Source organism: Helianthus annuus, chromosome 3, assembly GCF_002127325.2.
Source record: "Helianthus annuus cultivar XRQ/B chromosome 3, HanXRQr2.0-SUNRISE, whole genome shotgun sequence".
NCBI classification, from domain to species: Eukaryota; Viridiplantae; Streptophyta; class Magnoliopsida; order Asterales; family Asteraceae; genus Helianthus; species Helianthus annuus.
In genome coordinates, this window is record NC_035435.2 from 60500692 (window position 1) to 60521449 (window position 20758).

A 20758-nucleotide genomic window follows, 5' to 3' on the forward strand; every position below is an offset into this window, starting at 1 on the left:
AAAGAATTTATGTCAGAAATTCATCGAGCCGTGTTCGAAATATGTTGGTACTTCTAAGGTGCTGTTTGTCTTTAAGAGGTAAAATTTCTGCAGTTTGCGGACTACATCTGCAGAAATCTGTAGAAGAAGAGGTGGACAAAACCTCTGCAGTCTGCTAGAAGAAGGTTGTTTTTTTTAATGTATGCATGCAAACGCCTAAGATAAACTGGTGGTGGTGTACGGGCGGTGGTGGTGCTGGACGTTGATGGTGGTAGATAGTGGTGGTGGGTGGTGGACGGTGGACGGTGGTGGTGGTGGACGGTAGTGGGTGGTGGACTGTGGTGGTGATGGACGGTGGTGGGTGGTGGACAGTGGTGGTGGACGGTGGGGGTGGTGGTGGTGATGGGCGGTGGTGGTGAGTGGTGGTGTTTAACCCTCTGTAGACCTTAGAAGATCTTAAAAGTGGTGGGCCAAGTCTACACCAAGAAGAGCTCGCGCAGACGTTTTTTTAATGAAACGTCTTCTGAAAAACAGTTTGTGTGTGGCAATGTCTGTTTGTGGTCTGCGCGACGCAGACACAAGAGCTTACGCAGATCTTTTCAAGAAAAACAAACAGCACCTAAGACTATACGTAGTGGTAGGGCGTGAAGCGTCATGTGGCAGCCACGTCAGCACCCATTAGAAAAGTGGCGTGGTGCAAAAAAGGGCGGAGTGGGACAGGTCGTGAAAGGGTGGCGTTATGTGACACGTGGCATACACTTTTTTATATTTATTTTATATTAAAAAAAGAAAAATCTAACAAAAACACACCACCCAATTGGCCAATTATCAAAACAACACACCTCATCACCATATTCTTCACCATGCCGGTGAAGAATCCAACGCCCAAACCACCACGTCATCAACCATGCCAAGCACGGGCCGATGTGCGGGCGTGGTTGAGGCCTTCACGCCGGAAATTAAACCACGCTCCACTCTGTGTGGTCTAACGCCTCTTACCTGTTAGTTTCTAACTGCCATTGGAAAGGATCCAATTTTCTTTTAATGATGTTATAGCATCGGCCTTGTCTGTTTGATATATGTTTTTATTTAGAAGCATAAAATAAATAATTTGCTTAACTTGAAATAGATAATTTAGTGCAAATTGATTTAAAAAAAAAAAACCATAGATAGAAAAAAGATATCATAAAATCTTAAAATCATCATGACAAACATGTTAGCTAAGACTTCATAGACACACAAAACCAAACAAACGACTTGGAGACTACCCAGTCTCATTTTCTTTATATTATTAAACTTGACACTAAGAATATAATATATAATTATGTATTTATAATAAACCTATATACCAATCATAACCCAACTCGAACTCAAACTCAATTTAAATAATCAAACACATCAAACCGATAAACGTACTAATAAAACTATTTGTATCTTTCAACCTTTTTTGGATTTAACACTTTTTAACTTTCTTGATTTTTTTTCAAATTCAAATTATATAGAATTGAGGCTTTAGTTTCTAACAAAACAATGTAATTTTTTTAACATTAATGTATTTCACTTTGACGAATGAAAGCAGTCTGCCTGACAACTAATGTTTACTTTCAACCAGATATGTGTACTGTAGTTTGCAATCTGCCTGCCAACTGGTAGTGTTGGTCTATAATTGGGTTTACCACAAGATATCATATAACATGCATTGTTTGTCAGGATGGTAGCATCAAAACCACTTGCATAACATCAATACATTTCAAGCAAGAGCATGTGCACTGATTAATACTTTATCATGTACAGGCTACGTCAAACTCACTTTTCCTGTATTCTTAACTTCCAAAGAACAATTTTTCAGGTCCATACACGTTCTAAACTGGCTAGGTTTTTCAAACAACATTTTGTTGAAAATTGTAGGGTCGATATTTGAATATTAATGTGTTGTCATGTCAAATAAGATTTCCATTTTCAAAAGCTTCATGGACAAAGCCTGTATGACTGATTGAAAAGAAGAACACATATTAGTATACTTCAAAGAGTTTACTTATAACATCTAAAACTAGAATTCGCTTTATGCTCTAGAAAGTGGCCCACACCTATTTTATGTTCAATGAGTAGCCAAAAAAACCAAACCAAGGTAATACTGACAAAGGCTTATATACTTTTTGAACTGAAATGTCTTAATTTCAAAGATAATAATAACAATTTGTGTTACAAACCTATTTAATTAGCAGTCTTAGTAATTTCGATCACTAGGTAATCCGCACATAAATATGTTATTTTAAGCAAGTTCCAAGTAATTAAGAAATGTTGGATAGTGGTTATCTGAATGGCATAATAGCTAGCTAGCTAATCCAAAGCTAGAAAGGGAAGAAGATCTAATGTAGGGTGTTACTTTATCCTTCTTTTTCATCAAATCCCTTGTTGAACCATGGCCATCGAAATTGATGTTTCTATGAATATCGAACATTCCTCTTACTTTTTCCACTTCAATATTCTGTCTTGAACATCCAATGGTGCCTGGACAAACACAGTCCCTCACCGCTCCATCTCACATTCCTCAAAATTTAAAGTGAGGCATCACGTGTTTTGCCTCTTACACTTCTTGTTAAAAAGATGAGATAATAACAAATCCTTTTACACTACTAAACAAATGAGCATCACCGGCACCTATTTCGTCACACCTTAACTCACAGCAGAATAAGTGACTGGACATGATTAGTTATTCATAGCTTATGACAAGATATTTGATAGTTGGGATATTATTAATAATCAAATTTAATCCATGTCACAATACAAATAATTTTTAATACAAACGTAACATAACATAGCAATATCCATTTTAATCTCTAATGCCTCATCCCTACGTGTCATTATCAACATCTTCAAACCTTTACCTGTATTATGTGTAAAAGTTGTTTTTAAGTCAACATAAGTTGGTAAGTAAATCTTGTAGTTGTTCTAAATAAAATTGTTTTTTTATTTGTTTTACGAAAAATGTTAACATGCAAATCCAACAAGTATTAAATGTTACTAATAAATAAATAAATAACTCATAACCAATCAACCAACATGACATTGTAACTGTAACAACCGAACTGAACATGACGACACTGTAAATATGAGACTCAAGCCCACCAACGAGCGAATCTAAATGATGTAGCGATACTAGGCTACAACCCATGGTCGTGGAGAACCTAGTCAGCCCGATGGATCCATTGAATAATGATTAGCAACACCTAATTATGAAAATGGTTAGTGACACAAACAATGAACAGTTTACAAGTGCCACATAACCACACATTGGATTTTGCATGCATTTGAATAATGAAAAAACTCGAAGAAATCAATAAATGCGTTATGACACATAATACACCCCAAAATATTTAATTGTAAAAAAGGGGAATTAGGAAAGATCTACTCATGAGTTGCCTCTTTATGATTCCTTGAAATAAGCGTACAAATGAACGAGGAACACTTCAAACGGTGAAATCTATCATAAAAGCAATTAAATACAAAGCACTAAATACAATATTATACAAATACACAAATAACTATATTGGTTAAGTATTTTACGTCTAATTATTCGCAAGGTACGTCTTAGGTCACCATGGTTTCTTAAATCTCGAGAGATCCCGGCAGTGGCGGATCTAGAAAATCCGCCAAGCCGTAACGTTTTATAAATAAACCGTAACGAAATCGAAAAAACCTCAAATTTTTCCAAATTTTACACTAATTTTTCCAATTTTTTCCGCGCCAAGCCGTAGCGGGCGTTGCCCCCCGGCATAAGGTAGCTCCGCCCCTGGATCCCGGCGAGATCAAATATACATAACATCCTGAAAGGTTATGAACTTTCCCGACTGTATACCTTTGTGAATAAATTACCTTTTAAAAAAATACAGGTGTGAAAGCTTATAAATATTAGTAAAATTAAAGCGAGAAATTTTATTTATCAGATAACATTTATTTGCTAAACGACTATTTTATGTAAATTAAACTGTTTAACTTAAATTTTCTCTGATCCTTATAAAATAGTGGAGTAGTAAAATTTATTTAAAAACAAATAAATTTAAATCTGTTTTATGAAACAAACTTGATTCTTATTAAACCATACTAATTAAACCATTAAATGTTATGCTTTTATATAAATAACATTTTTAATTTAATAATAAATAAAACTGTTTAATAAGTAAATAATCATAACAATTAAATAAATGAATTTTATAAAACAGTTTTTTTTAATAAAACAAGGAAACTGCGGAAAAATGGGGTAGACATGGCTCAAACTCGGGGGTTCTCCGGGTTGACTGACTTAACAGTGAAACAAGGAAACCACTGGACCATGCTTCTGTTTTTTGAAAATTATGTTCAACAGAACCAGCAGATCATATTCATCTATACTAAACATAATGCTTATACACCAATTTAGGGGAAACCCTTTATTTTTTCTTTGTCTTTGTGAATTTTTAACAAGAACTGTAGTGGCATTTTTCTTACCAGATATATTTTACTGATTAGTGATTAATGATTGTATTATGAAAAGATTTAGATTCTTCCACCTTCTCATTTCATTGGATAGGATTTAGTAAGACTGCTTTGTTTGAAAACTTTTCATTAGCTTGAGCGACACTCAATGCTTCATGCTTTTGAGAGGAATAAGAAGCATGCTTACTTCGCACGTACATAGGAGCTCTAACAATTGAGGCTACACCTTTACTACATATATACAGAATCAGACCTAAAACCATACAAGTATAGATACACTACGATTAGGGAACTGTGATACCGAAATCTGAGTTGAGTTGACAAACTATAATATTTTGTAAGTGAAGTAGAGTATGAAACTCTACTTGATTCATGAATATATATAGGGGACCGATAAAATGAAAATCACCTCCAGTTATAAGAAACGCGAGAACCAGTTTCTAACCATTAGATCAACAAGATGGATGGATGAGATTAAAAATAACTAAAATTAATATTAAATATTTTTTGTCTTATTATGTCTTTAATATTATAATCCAAAAGAGTAGTTTAGTAAACTTACTCTATTTTGTCTTTTTGTCTTTATTGTTTTTTTATTACTTTTTTGTATTATTAAATTAGTTTTATTTTTTGAACATAATATTTTTATTAAAAGCATTTTAAAATTCAGGTTTTTATAGATTTTTATAGATTTTTTTAGACTTTTTACGTTTTACGTTAAACTTTTTACTTTTTACGTTTTACGTTTTTAGGTTTTACATTTTTGGGTTTTACGTTTTTACGTTAACCTTTTTACGTTTTACGTTTTTACGTTTTACGTTTTTTACGTTTTACGTTTTTACGTTTTACGTTTTTACGTTTTACTTTTTACGTTTTACTTTTTACGTTTTACGTTTTAGTTAAAAATTTTACGTTTTTTTACGTTTTACGTTTTTAGGTTTTACTTTTTACGATTTACGTTTTACGTGTTTTACGTTAAACTTTTAAGTTTTACGTAAACTTTTTACGTTTTACGTTTTTACGTTCTATGTTAAAAAGTTTACGTTTTACGTTAAAAAGTTTACGGTTTAACTTTTTTTTCACAAAATTTTTTTACGCAAAAACGAACGCACCTAGAAAATCGCAAACTCGGTAGGTGTATCAGATAGATTGCTATCATCATCGACGCCTCAAAAAAAATAAAAACCCAACAAACAAAAATCATAAGAACGAGTGGATTCTTGAAAAAAAAACGGGGTTTTGGCTCAGATTTTCCGATAATCAGAGGCTGCAAAGTGGGGTTGCGGGTTCAAAAACCTACCCTCCACCATCCTTGTAGCGCCATCGTCATCAAAATATGCGGTTTTTTTTTTCATCATCACCGCCCAAATCCAAAAACGAATCAAACCCCACATAGTTCACTGTTCGAAAATCTACCAAAAAGCACCAGCAAAACCCACAGATGCAATCATTCAAAAATATCCTAGATTCAAACATTCAAACAATCAAAAAATCACCAGCAAAACCCACAGCAAAACCCATTGTTCAAAACATTCAAATATTCAAAGTCACCACCAAAAACCCAGCAAAAATCACTGTTTGAAACATTCAAAACCATTCAAAAAGTTCACAGATTCAAACATTCAAACAATCAAAAAATCACAAGCAAAAAACATTAATAAAGCATACCAAAAATATCTAACCAAACACCACTACCGTCTCCGTTTCCATCAAAAACCACCAACACAGTCGCCGCCAAAACCCATTTTCTCCACGACTGAAAAACCTGCAAACCCCCATCTCCCTTCACTCGAAACCCCAAGTCGCACAAACGACCCCCACTTGGCCGCTCGGAATCGGTGCTAAACATCCGATCCGTGGTTGAATCTGTATGATGAAGCGAGGGAGATGAAGGGTTGCGGCTCACCGGAGAAGATGGGGGGTGTATGTGTTCCAGTCGGCGAGTAGACGAGAGAAACAGAGAGTGTGATCTTTGTGTGGCTGCCATGTTTTGAGAGAAATCATGCTAGGATTTCAATATCAAGATGAGAGGTGAGAGTGCACAGAGATGGAAATTGGGGGTTTTTTCTTTAGGTTTAGGTTGAACAGAGAGAAATGTGGGTGATAATATAAAGAGAGAGAAAGTTGTGAGATATTTTAAAGAGAGAGAAAGTTGTCTGGTGCATTAAATGGAGAAAGAGAGAGGGATTTGACATTTGAGTTAAATGACCAAAATAGCCTTTTGGTTGTCATATTCTGATTGGTTGAGAGCGGTTCTCGCGGTTCTTACAACTGGGGATGGTTTTCATTTTAGCGGCTCCCTATATATATATATAGTGGAGGGTTCAAATGAGAAGAAACTATTTGTAAGAAGAAAAAAGAAGAGATTTCAACCAATAGAAATGCTTTATTTGACTTTATTTAATATTTGTATTTAATGTTGCTATAAGGGTAAATTGGTAAACTTACATATATCATTAATTTATAGTCTTGCTCTTTAATAACTAACTATATTAAATTTGTAACTTATTTTTGAATATATATTTTCTCAAAAAATAAAAATAAAAATTCGTTTATAGTGTAGGATAAATTACAAGATGTGTAGGATAAGTTACGAGTTTTGTAGGATAAATTTCAATATGTGTAGGCTAAATTTTGAAATGTGTAGGATAACTTTTGATGTGTGTAAGTAAAACATTTTAGTGTGGAGGATGATAGTATTTATGAGTAATTAATTAGTCAAACATAATAATAAATGAAATGAGAGAAAAATTATTTAGTGTTTTACAATTGTACCCTTTGTTCTTTTTCTTCACATTTAAATTTTTTTCTCAAATGAACCTCCTCCTATATATATATATATATATATATATATATATATATATATATATATATATATATATATATATATATATATATATATATATATATATATATATAGGATAAGGATCATGTGAGAAGTGATAGGCTAGTTGAGAAACTTGAGAAGCATTCTGGACCACACATTTTTCTAAGCCTTTCGTAATATACACATATGTATAGTTTAAAATTGACTATATACATATATGTATATTGAGTTATACACATATGTATATAGTCAATTTTAAACTATACATATGTGTATATTACGAAAGGCTTAGAAAAATGTGTGGTCCAGAATGTTTCTCAAGTTTCTCATATAGGGTGGACTTCTCTTAGGATCCCTACTCTATATATATAGTGTGATGTACGTTAAGCCGTATTGTACGTTAACTGGCCTATATATATATATATATATATATATATATATATATATATATATATATATATAGGGTAGGGATCCTAAGAGAAGTCCACCCTATATGAGAAACTTGAGAAGCATTCTGGACCACACATTTTTCTAAGCCTTTCGTAATATACACATATGTATAGTTTAAAATTGACTATATACATATATGTATATTGAGTTATACAAATATGTATATAGTCAATTTTAAACTATACATATGTGTATATTACGAAAGGCTTAGAAAAATGTGTGGTCCAGAATGCTTCTCAAGTTTCTCAACTAGCATATCACTTCTCACATGATCCTTTTCCTATATATATATATATATATATGGTAGTGATCCTAAGAGAAGTCCACCCTATTTGAGATACTTGAGAAGCATCCTGCACCACACATTTTCCCTAAACTTTTCGTAATATACACATTTGAATAGGTTTAGGTTTTTGTGGGGTGGGGGAGGGGGTTTAGGTTTTCTTTTTTTTTTTTTTTTTTTTTTTGGGGGGGGGGGGGGGGTTAGGTTTTTTTTTTGGGGGGGGGGGTGGGGGTTAGGTTTTTTTAGGTTTTTTTTAGCTGTTTTAGGTTGTGTTCACATTGGTTCTCAAGATTCTCACAATAAGGGTAGGGTTATATAGAAAACCCTAAAAATTTTAAAAAAACCCTAGAAAACCCAACCTCCCGACATTTTTTTTTTTTTTGAAAAAAATAACACATGTAATATACATGTTTTTAAGAGTTTTGAGCCAAAAGAACCAAAAAGCGCCGAAGGAATGTTTTAAAAAAAATAAACAAGTTTCAGCATTTTTTGTCTAACACATGTTAGTCACGAAAGTTGCTGAAATTTGTTTATTTTTTTTAAATAATCCTTCGGCGCTTTTTTCGTTTTTTTTGGCCCAAAACTCTTAAAAACATGTATATTACATGTGTTACTTTTTTCAAAAAAAAAAAATATCAGGAGGTTGGGTTTTCTAAGGTTTTTTAAAAACTTTTAGGGTTTTTTGTCTAGCATTAGCCTATATATATATATGGGAAGGTTCATTTGAGAAGAAATTTAATGTGAGAAAAAAAAGAAGAAAGGGCATAATGGTAAAACATTAAATAGATTATAACTCCTCTCATTAATTATGTTATCTCTCATTAATAAAGCAAAAAACATTTTATCCTACACATTTCAAAATTTATCCTACATATATCTTCCACTTACCGAAAATTACCTTGCGTATATCTAAATTTATCATACACATTTAAGATTTTGTCCTACACATACTAAAATTTATCCTACACATGTCGAAAATTATCCTTCACCCTAAATTATTTTATCTTGAAAACTATATTTAAAAGTAAGTTACAAGTTTAAATAGTTAGCTAATTAATTACAATTAGAAATTTACTTATATACCCTTATTAATAACATTAAATACACATATTAAATGGAGTAAAATGGAGCATTTCTGTTGGTTTAAAACTTATTCTTTTTATTCTTACAAAAAAATTCTTTTTATCCGTTAGGAACCACCCTTTATTGCGAGAACCAATGTAAACACAACAAAAAATGCCTAAAAATAGCTAAAAAACACACAAAAAATTTTTATTTAATATTTTTATATAAAAATCGCTACTTTTAGTAGCCAAAAAAAAAAATTTTAGATTTTTTTTATTTTTTAAGATTTTTTTAGGTTTTTTGGGGGTTTAGTTTTTAGCATTTTAGCTTGGGGGAGGGGGGGGGAGTGGGTGGGGGGTTAGGTTTATTTTAGGTTTTTTGGGGGTTTTAGTTTTTAGCATTTAGCTTAGGAGGGGGGGGGGGGAGGGTTAGGTTTTGGGGGGGGGGGTTTAGATTTTTGGGGGGTGGGGTTAGGTTTTTTTAGGGTTTTTTTTAGCTATTTTAGGTTGTGTTCACACTGGTTCTCGCGGTTCTCGCAATAAAGATGGTTCTCACATGAACCTTACCCTATATATATATATAGTTAATTGGATCCTGTCAAGAGGGACAATTTGTCGCATTTGATGTACGAGAATGTCTCTACAAAAATGTTTCTTTGTTCCATTTGTTTGTAAAGGCAAAAATGAAGGTTCACTGATTGAACAGAAGTTAGGTAGATTAATGACCCTTGTGGAACAAAACTAACGGGAAGATAAGAATAAATAGTGAATTAAGTCCAACGCACAAGTGAACAAGTTCGGCCGATCAAATCAATCCGATCACTTCATTTTGTTTTGTTTTTAAGCTGTAGTTGGTGGTTTGGTAGATGACTTTTATAAAAACACGACCCCTGTTAACCCCTGTAATTAATTTTCTACCATATTTAACCACGATCTTTTGACATCTTGGTTCCGCTTTTGGTAGTGCTTGAGTAAAGATAAACTTTGTTGACCAAAATTAAATGAATTAAACAAGTGATGCCCAATGATCGACTAATAACGAAAGTAAATAACTCAGAGCCATGAAGGCCCACCATGTCTTCTCATCAAGAGAATTATGAGACATTTAGTAGGAAAGGCTGTAGATTCTCAGCCTTTTGGGCCTAGAGACATTGGAAAAGATGTTTATTAGACTCCTTGTGAGCTGTCTTGAGCAATTGATGGTTTTTAGCCTACCAACTGCCTTCACCCTCCACTTTCCCTAGCTTATCCTTGTAAAGGTGTCATCTTTAACCTCTTGAGGCTTTTTTTATTCGATGCCGAACCGAATAGTTGTAGATGATCACAAAGAACAATGGGAACTTCAATAAGCTAGGAAGCTAAATAAACCGATCAAAGGGAAGTTTAATTCGATAATTACAAAAATATCATTCCAACAAAGACTTACAAAGTTTGTCGTGTGGGGTTGATGGGATTCGGGTTGGCAGGTTGATACCTTCAACTCGAATCCGACCCATATACTTATTTGTGTTGTATCGTGTCGGATTCACTAAAAATCTCGTCTACGGGTCGTGTTTCTAGTTACCCATGTAATGCTCATTAGTGAATATGATTAATAACTACTGACCTAGAAATAAATGAAACAACTAATTACTCTGATGGAGTGACATATTTAGCTTGAAATTAGGAAAAGCGGATGGAAAGGATTTAAAGAAAAAAAATTTATGAGTTTTTTCCCAAATAGACGTTGGAGGAAAAATATTTAACAAAATGGGTGATTTCAAAACTATCTACCAAAACAGGTATTTTGCTATATTTTTATACATTTTATTAATCCGATAAAAAAATCAAATCACCTATTTCTATCATCAATCCACCAGCCTCCTTTTTCTTCGTCTTCCTCATTTGTATCCCCATCAATTCCCGCTTCCTGCGATCCACCGCAAACACCACTGCAACCTATTCCTACAATTACCTCATTTGCATCCACCACAAATGTTTACCAGAACATACAAATCCAATGCACAACGCTACCCCAAAACTCCGAACACGGCCTCCATAACTCACTTAAACTTCATGTCAAGTAGCCACAACCATCTCTCCATCCGTTCACGAATCAAACCCAATTTGCTTATTTTCATCAGATGTGGAAGCAATGAAATGGACCAGGTATCATGGTCCACGTATAGTAACCTACTTTCCCCTAAACAAGAGTTTGAATTTTGGGATTTTGAGATGATTCATTAGAACTCAATTGAGAACTCAAAGAGTTTAGTCTGTAATCTAAAACTGAATTTTAAGAAACAACAAATTCAAATAAATTTGTAACATCTTCTGGTTTGCTCTATTTTTTTAGAGATTTTTGGGTGAGAGAGATGGCGTTTTTGGTTTATGCTCGGTTTGATGGTGGTGGCTAAAGAAACAAGGTTCACCAGATATGTTAGAGTTGTTCTTCAATGGCATGTTTGGGACAATTTAGGAATTTGGATAAATTACACTTTTCGTCCTTTATTTTTGTATCAAATTACAATGGATAGCCTTTAACTTCAATAATTACAGTCATAGTCCTTTATTTAGAAAAGTCATTACACCTTTCGTCCTTTAGCACTAACCGTGTTAAAATTTTCAGTTAGATATGACACACACCTTACACATGAGGGTATGTTAGTCAATTTGCCCTTTTATTTAAAATATCTTTTTAATAAAATAGTATTAAAAAACAAAAAACAAAAATATTATTTTTAAGTCAAAATATCTCTCTCTTAAACACACACACACTCTCTCTCTCTCTCAACCCTTTCTTCATCCCTGCAATTTGAAACCCTAACCAAACACACCAGAAAAAGAATCTCTAATCTAAAATACTAGCAGTTCATTTCACAAAAAAAAAAAAAAAATCATCACCATGATCGACCACCCTCAACCTCCACCGTGCCTAGTTAACCTCCATTCCCACCCAAATCCTCCACCACACCACCACCATCTTCTCCATGCGCCATCACCTCTGATTACCCCTCATCCTCTCATTCCTCTTTCTCTAACTCCGAAATGGAATCCGCATCACAAACCATCGCCACCAACACGGTCGCCGGAGCCATCGTAGATGGCCGTTCAAAAAAAAGCACCAGTCAGTTGGTGAAGAAAATGATGGTAATATGTCTTCGAACAAATCCAGAATGTGGGTATATAATAATGTTTGGGCTTTAGGCTTATTTATTGTTATTTGACTAGTGAGTGAGCTTTTAGGTTTCTACTTTGTGTATTGCAACAATAATAACTGAAGATTTGTTTTTGATTTTTTGAAACATAGATCTGAAATTCGTTCTTGTTCTTGGTATTTCGCAGATCTGAAATCCGTTCTAGTTATGGGAAAGTGTTTTACCCAAATTTAGAACCTGGGTTTTTTTTTTTTTTTGTATTTTAAAAGAAAAGAATCTTAAATTCGTTGTTTCTTGCTTTTGTAGAGTGTATTAATTTAAAGATGTGTTCTTTAGATTTTTTGAAGATGAAATCCCCCGATGGAAATATACATATATGTTGATTAATGAACATTATGTTCTTGTTTATGAAGATGATAAATGTCCCAGATCAATATCAATTATATGTTGATTAATATACATGTATTTTAATTTAATGCGTTATATGACCAAATTGCCCTCATGTGCAATGCACATGTCATGTTTAACTTAAGGTTTTAAATTTGTTAGTGCTAAAGGACGAAATATGTAATGAGTTTTCCAAATAAAGGACTATGACTGTAATTATTGAAGTTAAAGGTTATCCATTGCAATTCGATACAAACATAAAGGACGAAAAGTGTAATTTACCCTAGGAATTTCTACCATGAAAGGATTTTCCATTGAAAGAGATGCTCAAGTTGAAGGAGATAATTTTATAAATTATTTAAAAGAATTGGGTAAATTAGTTAAAGCAATTAATAAAAAAATAAGGTAACAAGAAAATATCCATTTTGGTAAATAGTTTTCAAATCACCTATTTTGGTAAATATTTTTTCCATCAACACCTAATTGGGAAAAAACTCTTAGGAGAGAGACAAACAAATTATAAAAAATACTAGTTAAAAAGAAGGAAAAAACACTCATTTTGTTAAATACTTTTTAAATCACCCATTTTTGTAAATACTTTTTCCACCAACACCTATTTGGAAAAAAAAAACTCGTGTTTTTTTTCTCCATCCACACCCTTTCACGCCTGCTTTTTTGCATTTTTTTTGTTGAGCGTGTTGATTAAAACGCCGGATTCAATTTGGGTGACCAATAGAATTTTTGTGATGATTTTTTTTTATTTTTTAGTAATTCAGTTATAATATCTAATTATTGCAAGAGCTGTTCAAGCTCCACTACATCATTTTTTAACTTCAAGCCTCTTTATTAGCTAGGCGCCATGTATCGCTTCATACCCAAGAATCAAACCTGCTTCAAAACTAAATAGCCAAACATTGGAAAATGGATGTAAACTTTGTTAGGAAACATGTTTCTCTTATATATGTACTACGTTATTGCCCGCGTGATATGCGGGTTTCAACCAAAAACTATTATTTATGTTCAAAATATAATACTATGTAAAAACACATACAATGGAAGACCAAAAAAGAAGAAAATTATTCAAATCCCAGAAAAAAACTTCCTTGTAGACAGATTCGTGGAATGTACATTTTTGTCCCTACTCACAATTCATAATGTTCAATTACTAAAGCAATACTGAAAATAACATGGGACCAAACATGCCAGGTCGGGTTTACTGTCAAACTGTTCAATTAAGAACTAACTTGTTCAACCATACATATCCACATTTACGGGTCTTTTTATTACCATGCAGGCCTAAGAACTCGAGGCTTATCATAAACTCCCATGCATTGATGTTCAAGCTGCAAAATTTCAAAATTAACTCTAGGATATTAAATAATTATATGTATATATTAATTTTTAAAAAGATAAAAAAGTGAGGTATATACCATATGGAAAAGGCAGAAATGGCAACTTCTGCATTCGCCATGTATCCAGCAAGTAAGACCAGCACCGTGTTGTGCCATAGCTCTAAGCTGACAAAAGGGAATAATGAAGAAAGAGGTTGGTTATGTTTTTAGGTTTAAACAAAATTTAACTTTGGTGGTCAAACCGATTCGTTATAAGGATCAAAATATGTATTTGAAAGAAAAAGTTTTGACCACGAAAGTCAAAAGTATTTATTCATCAGCTATGTACTCAACATCATATAGAAATTGAATTTGATTTTTAGGGTCAAACTGTCTTCCTTTCAACATCAAATTGAGGCTTAAAAAAATAACTCTAAAAACATTGTGATTACTAACTGGACTCTCTAATGCAAATAATACAAAGATATATTTCTTTTTCAGTTTTCATGTTTAAAAGAAGTATCAAAACTGAATTTCTGAAGCATGAAGTTTGACTTCAAAGTCAATATGACAATTCAAATGGAATAATTAATCATCAATATTATTCACTACTTACCAGACCATAACACCAGATCATATTGAAAGCTTCACAACATGAACCAAATCTTTAAATGCAGCAACTGTAAACCCTTTCCATGAATAAGGACACCAACCACCAAAAATGTAAATAAATTCTCCGATCACAAGAAACCAAGACGACGCCGACAACGCAATCATCGCACCGGGCACCCCGAATCCTAATTTATAGACCAAAAGCCACCTACAAATACAATAATAATATCACCCTAAAATCATCTTATATCCACTATATATGTGTGTATCCACAGTGAGCATGTGACTCTCTACTTTCAGTAACGTATATGAGTATATGACAACTTCAATGTTGATTGATTATTCATTTTGTAACTACCAAGACGCTATTTAAAATAGACCTCAGTTGTTATATAAGATTACATTTAAATGTACCCACAGCGAGCATGTGACTCTCTACATTCAGTAGCGATTTAAGAAGATTATTTTTCATCAATATAGCTCGGATATAAGTCAATTCTTTGGAAAAAGCTTCGTTATAAGGATCAAAATATGTATTTGAAAGAAAAAGTTTTGACCGCGAAAGTCAAAAGTATTTCAGAAAATCAAATATTCAATGACAATATGGTTAAGTAGTGGAAATGAAGCTGACGATTAGCAAAAACTTTGATGCATTTAGATCAAACTAATAACATAATCGATAAATACAGACTTCCAACCAGAGGTAGCACAGGTAATGATGACAAGTCAAAAGAAACAAATATTGGTTGGTTCGTTTATATATTTGTGCTTAATGTCTTAATGCCATGTATTTGTTCAAATTAAAGTTTTAGTGAAATCGAGTAATATCATTTATGCTCATTCAACCCACACGTGTCGTATGACGATATTTATATTAAATGTAGGTATGTATAAATAGTTATAAGAGTGAGTTGATACCCTCTGTGACAACGATTGACCACGTTGACAGAATTTGACACACGTTGACCATTTGAACAGCTTTGACCGCGCCTGACCCGGTTGACTAAGTTAGCCTACTCGCCAAACATCACCCAATTGCATTAACATTATCACTTGAAGATCAAATTTGGGAGTTTTCCTGCCAAACATTAACATTATCACTTGAAGATCAAATGAAAAAAAAAACAAAGAAATTATTATGTGCTTTTGTTCCATGATTTTTTACCTTTGCAGTTGCTAACCACAAATCTTTGTATGTGCTCTCAGCCACAGGGTCTCTAATACAACTTACCTGAAACAAAATGAAGAGGCTTGATGGAAAAAAAAGGTGTTTATTACCTTTTTTAAGTAGGTAAAATGGCACTAACCTCTTCACCGTGAAGACCAAGATATTCAGACCATAGAGAAATCCGGAGACTGATAACGAATTTCTTGGCACTCCAAGATTCTCCATTCATCGTTGATTCGGTAAATTCTCTATCTTCGATAAGAACCCCAATCTGATGCAAAATTTTTCTTAGCAAAAAGAGTTTTTTCTTCAATATAACATTGTTTATTTTGAATTGTTAAAAAAACCACTATGACCGTAAAATGTAAATCTAAAATTGCACCTCGGAATCCCTATGCCCAAGCAAACTCCTGTCATTTATGTTGGATGATCCAATTAACGTGATATGGTCATCCACAATCATCACTTTACTATGCACATACACCTGCATGAAAAATAATAAAACAGAAGATATTATCATTTCATTCTCACTTCATAAATTAATTACCCAACAACACAAAAACATTTCATTACCTGACTTGTAACAATGGGACCATCATCACCAAGTCTGCCATACGTCCTGAGGCCATAAAATGATATATAATCCTCTGTTTTAGGGCCAAGAAGTGCATTGAGATTGTGTAGTATCGAGTTGTGTCCTTTGGAAATGGTTCGGTAACAAACTATGATCATCATGAATATTGCAGTCAACTCACAATCCTGTCACGCGAATATTAGTTACATTAGAGCATGTAACTCCAGTCCATGAGTTTTCCTTCGGTGAACAACGATCACCATTCCCGTCGAACGGAGGGTTCTGAAAGCCGTTCTTCAAACCATTCAAGTCGATTACTATAAAACACGAAATGCACATAAACATGTCAAATTGTGAACCAAAAACATGTTATCAACGTATACAACCAAAGTTGTGAATCATACAATCACGCGTGTGAGTTCTTCTTTGTCTCGTGCACCGATTAGAATGCGTAAATCAAGCTCGTATCATCCTTTTTCAGATGGTAACTTTTTCAGAGCAGCAGCGAGAATGTCGCTGCTGCTTTCAACAACCTATGTGCTCAAAAGATGGATAAGAGAGTCAGGGAAAATTACAAATACATACAATCAAGAATCTAATCTATTTTATAAGTAAAATAGCATAAACCAAATTAAATAAAAATAAAAGAAGTTGTAAAATTCATTGCATTCCATTCTTGAATATTCCGTGATACATTATCATATCAGATAAACCCAATTAACATAGCCGCAAGTTCAATCGGAACGCAGAACAACAAAATAATCAGAAACTTTGAAATAAAAAATGTTAGGGTTAATCTTACTCAATCATGTCTTGAACGTGACGAGCCAAATTGCACTCTTCTCACTGTTGCTTCCATATAAAATTGAACCCAAAACGAAAGTTTAAGATGAAATTGTGTAAAATTGAACCTGCATTTTATGAAATCACCCTAAACACATGGTAGAATATGAAATCATACGAAATCGAACCTAAAATCATACGAAAATCCTAATTGAAACCCTAGAACTCACCTTGAACACCCTTAAACTCAAAGGATTATCCATCAATTTCGATAGAATGATGATTGAAAGATCCGATTGAAGGTTGTCGCCGATGCTACTGAGAGAGAGACACAGAGGATTCTTGTTTGCCAGAGAGAGTTAGAGTTAGGGTTTTGTGTTTTCAAGCGTATGGTGTAAGATTAGGGTAAAGAAATTGATTTAGATCCAGAGGGGGTAGATGATTTCACCTCTAGGGTTTTGGGAAAAAAGAAACGATGATTGAGAGAGAGAGAGAGAGAGAGAGAGAGAGAGAGAGAGGGAGAGAGAGTGAAAGAAACTTACATAATACGCTGAAACTAATCGGACCCTATGAGCTATGCCACATGTCCTCTCATTTGAGATATGCCACTTTTCTGCTTATGTGGCTGCTTATTTGGCATCAACCATAGGGTGACATGTGTCCCCTATTGCTTTGCTTTATTAGATATATAGATGTGTGTTGCATGTCCCTTATTTTGTGGACATATTTACCATAGGTATGCCCATGCAATTGTTTTCCAGTTTAAGTCCAATCTAACTATCTAAGCATACAAGAACCCTCGACTTTAACCATGATGTGTGATTTAAGTAATCATGCATAGTGTATATTTTATACTGTACTATTTCGTAGTTGTTTTTAGTGTGTATATAGGGTAAGGTTCATTATAGAACCACAATATATTGCAAAAAAAAAAAAAAAAAAAAAACAAAACAAAACCAAAAAAAAAAACAAACTACTGAATCTTTTATTGTTTTTAGAGTAAACTACAATTTTACCCCCTAGGGTTATATGTGATTGGCACTCTGACCCCCTCACAAGGAAATTTTGCTGTCTGACCCCCAACTAATGAGAAACCATGCAATATTACCCCCTGCCGTCAAAGAACTTAACAGTTGGTATGTTAAATGACTATATTACCCTTTCTTATTACCCCCTTATGCTTTGTTCTACTCTGTAATATTACCCCCCGGTGTTAAATGACTATATTACCCTTTCTTATTACCCTCTATGGTTTGTTGTACTCTGCAATATTACCCCCCGGTGTTAAATATTTCTTACAAACCTTACCCCCTGCAGAAACAACTATTTGGCTGGACAACATCAAACTCAAATCCTTCCAAGTTTCTAGCTCAGTTGAATCTTTCGAACAACCGTTTTCCAGGCTCCTTCCGGCCTCCATCTGAAACTTCTCAGGGCTCAAGATTCTTCTACTGAATGGTAACAAGCTCTCCGGTGTAGTTCCACCGGAGATAGGAGGTTTAAAGAGTGTATTAAAGCTGGATTTGAGTCGAAACAATTTCTCCGGTGGCATCCCGTCGGAGATCTCTCATTATTCTTCACTAACCTACTTGGATCTCAGCAGAAATGAATTCACGGGTCCAATCCCGTCTCAGTTATCACAACTACACATACTAAATTACCTCAATGTCTCATGGAACCACTTGAATCAAACCCTACTTATAGAAGTTGGCTCCATGAAGAGCCTCACATCTGCTGATTTCAGTTATAATAGCTTATTTGGTTCGATACCTGAAAGTGGACAAATAGTTGTTTCTACAGGAGGTAAGGTTTGCAGTTGAGGGTGTGACAACCCTCACCAAACCAGGTATCCGTACAAATTAACTAATATTTAATTAGTGCTTAATTACTGTGATTGCTTACAATTGTGGTTAAACTGCTTCTTGATTTCTGATATACACATATTCATGCATCATACTCTATTACTGTCACTCCATTTATTACACACAAAACTATAGTGACAAACTTGATGCACAAAAGCACAGTTAGCACAGTGAGCGGATAACCCAGTAAACATGCTGACATTGCCAGCATTAGACAGACATTGTCTCTGAGGCCAGTATGAGCCGGGAATAGATTACTACACTAGTAGGGAGTGTAGGGAGATGAGGATTATAAAACTGCGTTACTAGGTGATAGTTATAGTGACCGAATGTGCCTAAAACATGCTTTAATTACAAAATTCTGCACTTTATACAAAAATTCAGCATTTAACATAACTAGTAGGGTGCAAAAACTTGGTAAAATAATACTAGACACTTTCCAAAGTGTTGGGAATTTATTGTGTCACTAAAAACACTATAAAAGACACTTTAAAGCTTTACTTGACACTTTAACGGATAAATATCCAACCGAACAACCGGACTATACCCGGAACATGAAAATATTGTCAAAGACATTGTTTAATCACTAACTATATCATCACCACCCAACCCTTACCCCCCCCCTCTAGTTGACGGGCACCCCAAGGATGTGACCCACACCCATTTTCCTTGATTAATTTATTGCTAATGTTTGGTATCTAGCTAGCACATTACTTGATGGATAAAAGCTTGATTTGGTTTATAAAAAGGCACCTAAGATAATCCTTCTCTTTCATAAACCATCAACAACCAACTCAAAAACTCTCTCCCTCTACACCCCAATCGGCCGCCACCTTACCACCCTCATCCACCCACTTCCAAGTCTTGTTCAACCATTTCTTCATACATACAAGGTGCACGGTGACACACAAACAAGCCCGGTGCAATCGGAAGCTCAAGAACCTCTCTAGATTTCTTTTATCCACCTCGTTTACGTCTTGTTTCTTCCCTAGCCTTGAGCTAGTAGTAAGTGCCTCTAAACATCATCTTGATCTTGTTTATGGTGGTTAATAAATGATTTAATGGTTGAAAATTAGAAACACTAAAGAACATAACATAAAGTCTTGAAAATAAGATGAACAAGTTGGATAAAGAGAAGCTAGTTGTGTAAATCTTGTGAAACTTGTCTAGTTGTGATTACTTGATGTTGTTTGTTACTAGAAGTGGCATGGATCATCATCTAACCATACTAGATCATGTTCAAGAACATGAACTAGTAGTATGTTAGTGTTAGAATTATGAAAGATGATGAAACCTTCCATTCATGAAGCATGAACTTGAGTAAATATAATTTTTCTTGTAAAATAAGGTTCTAAACTAGTAGATCTAAAGATCTACAAGTGGTTTTTCAGAAGAACCAAGTGAAAGATGCAAGTCTTGTTAAAACCCGGATCTTACATAATCTAGAGGCATTTTAGTGAATAAACAAGTGTGTAAACACTTGTGTGACAAGAAAGTTTGACAAAGAAATATTTTTGTAAATTATGACTAGGAGTTGTGAAACTCCAAATTCCTTAAAAATGAGGTTCTTAAGAAACTAATTTAATTTTTAAAGATAACAAGATCTACTAAATATGTTAGAAAGTTACTACGTATTTTTACACAACTTTCAAGTTCATGAGTTTGTGATTTAGGCTTGTTTTGTCAAGTTCGATGTTTAAATATTATATATTGATGATTGTTAAATTGCTTGATTGAATTTTTGAAAAGAAAATGATACGCTTGTAAGCGTGGCCACCTCCAGTTACAGAGGAAACTCTGGCGAAATTTTTCTAGAAATATAACG